The sequence below is a fragment of the Marmota monax genome, unplaced genomic scaffold (assembly GCF_021218885.2).
Source record: "Marmota monax isolate L192 unplaced genomic scaffold, Marmota_monax_Labrador192_F-V1.1 WCK01_AAM20220418_F8-fsc00161, whole genome shotgun sequence".
In the NCBI taxonomy this organism is placed as follows: Eukaryota; Metazoa; Chordata; class Mammalia; order Rodentia; family Sciuridae; genus Marmota; species Marmota monax.
Genome location: NW_026693511.1, coordinates 2,767,205 through 2,777,001, shown reverse-complemented (window position 1 = coordinate 2,777,001; position 9,797 = coordinate 2,767,205). Strand labels below are relative to the sequence as shown.

The 9,797-nt window shown below is 34.5% G+C and overlaps 1 pseudogene; it reads left to right on the top strand.

Moving 5' to 3' along the window:
• Nucleotides 1-3,140: 3,140 nt before the first annotated feature.
• LOC124102227 (large ribosomal subunit protein uL23-like) lies at nt 3,141-7,841 on the top strand (annotated as a pseudogene).
• The last annotated feature ends 1,956 nt before the right edge of the window (nt 7,842-9,797 follow it).

The window sequence follows — 9,797 nt, the reverse complement described above, 5'->3', positions numbered from 1 at the left end:
GAGGTCAACATGGACCAGACCATTTGTATACTTGTTAGCACCAGCAATCATATCAAGACTGCAATTGTACTGCAGTGTATTCAAAGTTAGCCTTTAATACACACAAGAAAATATATTTGTAAAGGAGATGGTGGTGTTAAATGCCATTAATAAAAGTTGTCAGAGAGATGGTTTTATTTTAGATAGGAAAGGAAAAGACCTCACTGAGAAGGCTACGTTAAAAGAGGAGCCAAATGGATAACTGGAAGAGTGTGTGTGTGTGTGTGTGTGTGTGTGTGTGTGTGAGAGAGAGAGAGAGAGAGAGACATAAGCATGTATAATCAATAATTGTACATAAATTTTCTTTTTCATGAAACATCCTATTTACCTATAATATGTTTTTTGTACTTCCTTTTGGGTTGTAGTACATTCTGTTAAAAGAAATACTTGTGTCCATATACTAAACTGATTTCACAACCAACAAATAGATCATCCCCAGTTCACTAGTGTGTGAAACCAAGATGTGAATTGCTGGGTCATTGATTTGTGCTTTCTAAGAGGATTAAGTAAATCACATTCTGCTTGGAAACTCCCAAGAGTCTACTTTTGGAAGTGGGCCTATTTTCTGTCTTGACTTGTCCTCCCCTTGTCTGGTGTTCTGCAGCACTTCACCCAATGGACTTGACAGGTAGTGCCATCACCTACAGGAGGGTTCAGCCCATAGGTGTCCTTGGTGCTCTCAGCTTATTGCTTATTGCTTATTGCTCTCAATAAGACTGCAGGTGTGACTGCCCTGCATCTCCAATTCTTTTATTTCCTCTGACTCTTCATCTACCACTTAGTGCCTGGCCACTGTATATCCCAACCCCATTCCTTTATCTGTGGAATGCCTCCTCCATTTCCTTTTTCTGGCCTGCTCTATATTAGAGAAGGATGCATGTGCTGCTGAGAAGTCTATTCAGTCATATATATTCTATGTATATGCATTCAAACTGGCACAACACCTGGGTTCCTGGGTCTCTAGTTTGACAATTCAACCTATAGATCTCCGAACTTGTCATCCTCCATAATCATGTAAGCCTTTTCCTTACAATGAATTTATTTATAAATATATAAAAATTTGTTTATAACAAAAAAATTTTATTATAAATATAACATATACAAGTATATTGTGAATTTTGTGGATAAATATATAAAATATATAATTTATAAACTTGTGATCTGATTTATATGCATAAAATAATTATATATGAATTTACATATAATTATATTTATACACATATATACATTTATATACCAATACATACATATATACATGCATATGCATTTATTCTTTGGAGAAACTTGACTAACAGTGTTACTATTATTACATACTAAATTCTCATTATTTAACATAAAATTTATATCTGCTCTTATTCAGCAAAAGAACTGAATCTTTGAAAATATAAAACCATGTTGAAAATTTGGAATGCTATGCCATAATATGCTTCATCTTTTTTATGATATGCGATTTGTATCTCTCATCATTCACATAAACATCCATTCTGTAAATTTCTATATTCCTTTACATAGACTCTGCCCATTTATTTCTAGATATTTTTTCCTTTGGACTTATAAATATCTCTACTATATTATGAATATAATAGAGGCATTTTGTAATAACATATATTTACCAATAAAGATCTTCACTCTGTGCTGTTTAGTGAAGATTGTTAAAACACTATCTAGACTTCATCCTTTCAAGACATGGTTCTATGCAGAGAATTGGGAGTTTGTGCACTTTGGGGTTGGCGTTGTTATTTAGTTCTGTGGAATTTGGTAGTTGTAAAAATGTCAGAGGTTGCACTTAAAATTCATTGAATGAGTCCAATATACTACTTTACTTTTGGATAGTATTGTTTTGTTGTATCCCCGCTCCCCCCACCCTGCCGCCCAGGTACGCTTAGCCACTGAGCTATGTTGCCAGTCCTTTTTATTTTTGTTTTATGGTCTCACTGAGTTGCTTAGGGCCTCACAAAATTACTGAGGCTGACTTTGAATTTGTGATATTCCTATCTCAACCTACCAAGTTGCTAGGATTAGAAGCATGCACCACCATACCCTACTTGGACTGTGTTTTGTTGTTTTTTTTTTTTTTCATTTTAGTTTAATACTTATATAATTTTTTCAAGTTAGTATTTTATATCCTGGGAAATCTTGAAATAGATATACTTTTTTCTTTTTATTGACATAATAAACATTTGTGGGGCAAATGTGATAACATGTATATACATTATATAATTATCAATTCAAGATAATTAGCATTTCCCTCTCAATTCTTCTAGTTCTTCATAGAATATATAATTTGTTGTTTTTAACTTTAGTCACCCAGATGTGCTTTAGAACATTAAAACTTACTCCTCCTATCATATTTGGGTATTCATTATCCAACCTCCTCCTATTCTCTTTCCTTTCTACCCTCTAGTAATCAGTATTCTTTGTGATCAACACTTTTAGCTTCCACATGAGTGAAAACTTGTGTTCAACTTATTTAACTAACATATTTTTTTAAATATAATGAAAGAAATGAACATAAACTAAGCAAGTCCCCATGGAAGAGTGTTGAGAGTCACAGCCGAGTCGGAATGGCCCCTGGCATTTTGCCAGAAGTAATGGTTGAGAGGTGAGCCATTAAGATGATGCTGGATTGATTCAATTGTATATTAGACCTTTACTGTCTAGTAATAGGATGGCTCTTGCTGCGACCGACGCCCGCTAAGTTGGAGTTCTCATTGAGTTCTGGCGGTTCCGTGAGTGCGCGCCCGCAGCCCAGGGGAGGGATTTCCGGTTGGTGTGGTGTGTCCCGGGAGAAGGCCGCGTGCATGGCGTTCATGGGAGTGTGGAGAATAAAGGAGTTCCTGTTTTGAACCTACAAGGCTGTGTGGCGGCTGGGTTATTTGTGCCCAGCCAGACTGCGGCAGAAGAGGGGAATCTGATATCTGGAGATACCACAGTATAACTTTCAAACATCCGTTTTTTAACAACAACAACAACAAAAATCACAAGATCTACCAAAAAAAAAGTGAAGTGTTGCCCATGCAAAGGAAAAAATACATAAAAGGAAGATACCTTTGACCAGAGGTGGACTTATTGGACAAAGGCTCTAAAATGCTGTTTTAAAGATGCTCAAAGAACTGAAAGCTGATGTGGACAAAGAAAACAATGCAATAAAAGATATAAAAGATGTAGAAAAAAATTCTGAAGTAGAAAAGTACAGTAATGAGTATATTTGATAGAGGAATCCAGAAGCATATTTGAGCAGGCAGAAAAATCAGTGAACTTGAATATAGGACCTTTGACATCAAATCTGAGGCACAGAAAGAGAAAAAAAATCAAGGAAAAGTGAACAAGACCTAAGAGACCCATTGGACATCATTAAGTGAACCAACATAGCTTGAGAAAGGATTCAGAAAAGGAAGAATGGCTGAAAAGTTTCTAAATTTGATAAAATATATGAAAGAAGATAAATATGAAAGAAGCTCAATAAACTCCAAGTATGATAAAATCTAAGGCAGTCACATTGAGACACATCATAATCAAACTTTCAAAGACCATGAAATGCAGCAAGAGGGCTAGTGGTATAACTTAGTGGTAGAGTGCTTGCCTCTACCATGGCCCTCGATTTGATACCCAGCACCTCAAATGAAATAGTAAGAGGAGCAACTCATTGCATAGAAGGGATCTTCAAACAGGTTATCAGTGTCTACTCAGAGACCTTGGAGGCCGGAAGGCAGTGGGTCGATATATTCAAAGTGCTAAGGGAAAAAAACAAAAACAAGAATCTTATATCCAGAAAGATGAAGAAATTAAAACATTAAGAAATTAAGACATTCATTGATAAACAAAAACTGGGCTAGTGTTACCACAAGAAATGCTTAAGAGGGTCCTTTAAGTTGAAATAAAAGGACACTGGAGAGAAACTTGTTGCTATTAAAGAAATAAAGAGTTACTAGAGTAAAGGTAAACTATAAAAACAAGTGTTTTAACATTGGTTTCTTATCCCACTTTTTTCTTTGTGATTTAAGAGATGAATGCATAAAATAATTTTAGTCTATGTTTTTATACACACAGTGACTAAAAAAGTAATTTGTGACACCAGTAACTAAAGGGGATGGAGACAGGTTTCCTGGCAGAGTATTTTTTAGGTTCCTGAAATTAAACTAGAATAAATTAAAATTAGAATGTAATGACTTAGATTGTTAACAGCAGAAACCAGTTATAGAAAGAAAATACACAAAAATAAGAATTGAAACATTACGGAATAGCAACTAAAAATACTAATTCAGGGAATAGGTCAGAAAGCTATAAGGCATTTAGAAAACAGCACAAGGACATGTGTATGTTCCTTTTTCTCAGTAATTGTTTTAAATTAATTAAATTGTCCTCAAATTGGTAAAATGGATTAAAAGAAAAAATGGCTGAAAAGTTTCTAAATTTGATAAAATATATGAATCTAATTATGAAAGAAGTTCAATAAACTCCAAGTATGATAAAATCAAAGGCAAAGATATTGCATGTTGAAAAAAATCAAAATTAAAAAAAAAAAAAACCATGATCCAACTGTATACTGTCTACAAAAGACTCAGGATAGAATTAACAGAAAAAGGAAAAGAAAGAAAAAAATATACTCGTAAGTAGCAAATAAGTAGCCAAAAGAGAGCAGTGGTGATTGTCAGAAAAAAATAGACCTTAAATTTAAAAGGTGCAAAGGAAAAGGACATTGCATGTTGATAAAAGGTTCACTTCAGAAATAAGATACAGCAATAATAAACACCAAATAATAGAACATCAAAATATATGAAGCAAAAATGGATAGAATTGATGGGAGAACAGTTCTACTGTAATGGTTAGAAACCTTAAAATTCTACTATGGATAAAACATGACAGATAAGGAAATATAGGACTTGAAAAATACAGTAAACCAACTTGATCTAACAACTGTATCCAACAACAGAATACATGTTCTTCTCAAGTGCACACAAAACATTCTCCAGGATATACTATATGTTAGGCCACAAATTAAGTCTCAATCAATTTGGGGCAGATATTATACGAAGTATCTTCTCTGACTACAATAGGATGAAGTTAGAAAACTAAGAGAAAGAATACTAGGAAATCCTCACATTTGTGAAAGTAATTTAAATAATACACTTTTAAACAACCAATGGCTCAAAAAGTCTGAGAGAAAATTATGAAAAATACCTAAAGATGATGAAAACAGAAGCACAACATACCAAAACACATAGGATGCAGCTAAAGCAGCTATAAGGGGCATGATGGTAGCTCTAGATGCTTCCATTAAAAAAGATCTCTAATCAATTACCTAACTTTATAAGATGGGGAATTAGAATAAGAACTAGTTAAACCCAAAAGTAACTTAAGGAATGAAATAAAGATTAGATCAGAGCCTTTTCACCAAGATATTGCCAAAAGCTAAGAAGGAAGCTCCTGCCACTCCCACAGCTGAAGCCAAAGCAAAAGCTTTGAAGGCCAAGAAGGCAGTGTTGAACTGTTGAATTCATAAAAAGAAGAAGAACCCCACATCACCTACTTTCTATCGACCCCAAGACATTGAGGCTCTGGAGGCAGCCCAAATATTCTCAGAGAGCACCCCCAGGAAAAATAAGCTTGACCACTATGCCCTCATCAGATTCCCTCCGACCACTGAGTCAGCCATAAAGAAGATCGAAGACAACAACACACTTGTGGTCATTATGGATGTCAAAGCCAACAAACACCAGATCAAACAAACTGTAAAGAACCTCTGTGACATTGGTGTGGCCAAGATTAATACCCTGATCAGGAGAGAAAAATTAATATGTTTAAATGGCTCATGATTATGATGCTTTGGACAGTTGCCAACAAAATTGGGATCATCTAAACGGAGTCCAGCTGTCTAATTCTAAAAATACCCATTTTTTTCAACATTAAAAAAAATCAGAGACAATAGAGAAAATCAATGAGCCAGGAGTGGTGGGTAGTCTGTAATCTCAGCTATTCAGGAGGCTGCAGCAGAAGGATCACAAGTCTGAGACCAGCCTTGGTGATTTAGTGTCTCAAAATTTAGAAATAAAAATGACAGGCTGTAGCTCAGCAGTAGAACACCCCTGGGTTCAATCACCAATACCATAAAAAATGAATCAAAAGTTGGTTATTTTAAAAAGTCAAAAAGTTGACAAACTCTTAGCTACATAGACAAGAAAAAATACTAAAGGTTCAAATTACTAAAATCAGGACTGAAGGTAGGGGCATACCTACTAATTATACAGAAATAAAAAGCACTAACTCCAATAATTTCACTCAAACCAACTGCATAACATGTATGAAGAAACTAAATATCTAGAACACAAAACCTACTGGGACTGACTCATGAAGAGATAGGAAATCTAAAAGGAGACATAACTAATAAGGAAAGTGAAACAGTAATCAAAAACCTCATGACAAAGAAAAGCACCAGACTTGATGGCTTCCCAGATGCATTCTTTTAAACATTTAAAAGATAAATAACATCAGCTTTTCTCAAAATCTTCCAAAAAACTGAACACAGGAACAATTCCAAACTCATTGTATAAGTTACAATTATCAAGAACAAAGTTTCTACAAGAAAACCATATGCCAACATCCCTTATGAACATTAATGCAAATATCCTCAACAAAATACTACAAAAATGAATTCAACAGCATATCAAAAGGATATGTATGATGTGACCAAGCAGTATTTATTCCTGGAATACAAGGATACTTCAACATAGGAAAATCAGTTAATATATAATATACCACATTAACAGAGTAAAGGTTAAAAACAATCATTTCATGGGTGAAGAGGGAGAGCATTTGCTCAAATTTCAATACTCATTCATAATAATAAATGATAAATCACAAATGATAAATCAACGGAAGTAGAAGGAATAATACATATAATAAAAGACATGGGAAAAATCTATAGCTAATAATATACTAGCTAACATTATTCCCAGAAACACACACACACACACACAAAAAAAACAGTTCATTGGTCAAAATATCTTTAAAAAAGAACAACATTGGAAATCTTATACTTTCTGATAATCAAAACAATGTGATATTGCCAAAAAGACAGACAGAACAATAGAATAAAATAGGGAAATAAATCCTCGCACATTTGGGTAAATGATTTTAGATGAAGGTACTGCTATAGTTTGGACATAGTTTGAGTATCTCCCCACCAGAGGCACATGTGTTAAAATATTGGTCCCACTGAGGGACCAATATTGTACTCTTGAAAGGTATTAATGTAGTTCTTATGTAACCCCAAGGTAGTTCTCCTAAGAAGTTGGTTATAAAAAGGAGCAACCTGTTTTGTATTTCCTGGTTTGAGATGTGATTACTTGGTCCTGCACACATACCACTGTTGCCACTTGACACAATGTGACAGAGTCAAGAAGGCCCTAACTTGGACTGAGCCAATGCCATTTCCATGCCTTTCAAACTCCAAAACTCTGAGCTAAATAAGCCTCTTTTCTTTAGTAGACTGTCTCAGGTATCTTATTGTAAGACAGTCTACCGTGCTGACTAACACGTGCCAAGGCCGTTTAATGACCAAGGGCAGCCTTAAAGGATATTTTCATTTCTGTATCAACATGCAAAAGAATGAAGCTGCTCTTCCTCCCTCCCATTTTGAGTTACCCCCCTTATATCAGAGAAGACATTCGGCCTTTGTTTTTTAGGGATTGGCTAACTTCACTTAGCATAATCTGCTCTAATGCCATCCATTTCCCTGCAAATGCCATGATCTTGAGAAGATTACCACTAAATAGGGAAGAGAGGTGGGAGGGAGAGGAAGGGAGAAGGGGAATTGCACGGAAGAAGGAAGGAGACCCTCATGGTTATACAGATTACATGTATGATGATGTGAGGGGAAAAAAAAGAAGTGTGTCACATTAGATTGGGTAGAGAGAAGTGATGGGAGGGGTGGAGAAGGGGAGATAGAAAGGACAGCAGAATAAAATAGACACATAGTATCACTGTATGTATATACGTGACTGTATGACCAATGTGATTCTGCAACCTGTGCACTCAGAATAATGAGAAATTATACTCCATTTGATTCAAATGTATGATATGTCAAGATCATTGTACTGTCATGTGTAACTAATTAAAACAAATAATAAATAAATAAATAAAATAAACCCTAAAAAAAATAAAAGAATGAAGCTGCACATTTACCCTATACTGTATTCTCAAATTAACTTTAAAAAATGGATCAAAGACCTAAATGAAAGAGCTGAAACTTTAAACCTCCTAGAATAAAACTAAGAGAAAAGCTTTATGACATTGGATTTAGGAATGATTTCTTGGTAAGGCAACAAAAGAAAAAAAATAGACAAATTTGATTTCATAAAAATTAAAACTTTGTGCATCAAAAGACACTATCAACAAAGTAAGCAGGCAGCTCCCCAAATGGGAGAAAATACCTGAAAATCACATTTGCAAAAGAAAATACCAAATGTTACAGAGTATGTGGAGAAGTTGAAACACTTGGGCACCATTGATATGGGAACGTAAAATGCTGCTGTTACTATGTGAAATGGTGCATCTGTTATAGTGGTTACTCAAAAAAATTAAAATAGAATTCCTATATTATCCATTAATTCAACTTCTGGGTATATACCTAAAAGAATTGAAAGCAGGGAAGCCCATGTTCATAGTAGCATTATTCACAAAAGCCAAAAGATGGAAGCAAACCAAGTGTCCATGATGGATGAATGGTTAAAGAAAATATGTTATATACTTACAATAAAATGTCATTCAACCCCAAACTATTAAACATTATGTTACTATATTAGTCAACAATTCTACTTTTAGGAATATACACAAGAGAAATGAAAGCAAATACTCAAATGCTTGTACTCAGATGCTTGTATATCCATGCTTATACTGAGTGCATTCAAATTCATTATGTGAATGCAAATGTCTGAATGTTGCATGATTTTATTCAATGAAACTTTTCTTTGTCTGAAATAACATTTTCTGGGTCTTTCTTAAATATATATATATATATATATATATATATATATATATATATATATATATATAAAATATGGGCTATTAGCATTCTTAACATTGTGTAGCTGACTACCCACCATTTATTTTAGAACAACATAAGATACAAATATAAACATCATGTATGTAGAACATGACAATATTTCTATCCCAGAGAATGGTTTCATCATGAACATTGACCCAATTATTCCTTATATACTTCTAATACAAGGAAAAAAAAGATTCAATGAAAAATTTTAGAGATTAAGCAGTTATTAATGAATTGGGAAGCGCACAATGGAAAGAGGTTTTGGTCTCCATTGAAGAAGTATAAGGGACTGGCTTTGTGTTGTGTGTATTCCTGAGGATTGTGGGGGGTTTCTTGTTGTTGTTTGTTTGAGACTGGGTCTTGCTAAATTGCCAAGGCTGGCCATGAATTCAAGACTGGCCCTCCTTCCTCAGCCTACCAAGTAGCTGGCATTACAGGTATGTGCCACTGTGTGTGGAAGGGACTGGCTCTTACAGAATGAATGCAGAAGTAAAACAAAGAAAAAAATGATTGGTTACAGTTACAAAGTTGCATTATTTCCTCCAGCTCAGTGGAAAGTTCATTGTTATATTAGGCACCATTACACCATTTAATATTAGACTGCTTCTGATTGGTTGAGCTTAAGTTTTGTTTTTCTCTAATACAAACATTTACAAGAAGCAGCCCAAGTTTCCCTTATGTTTGCAACTGAAGCAAGGTTAAGGTTATT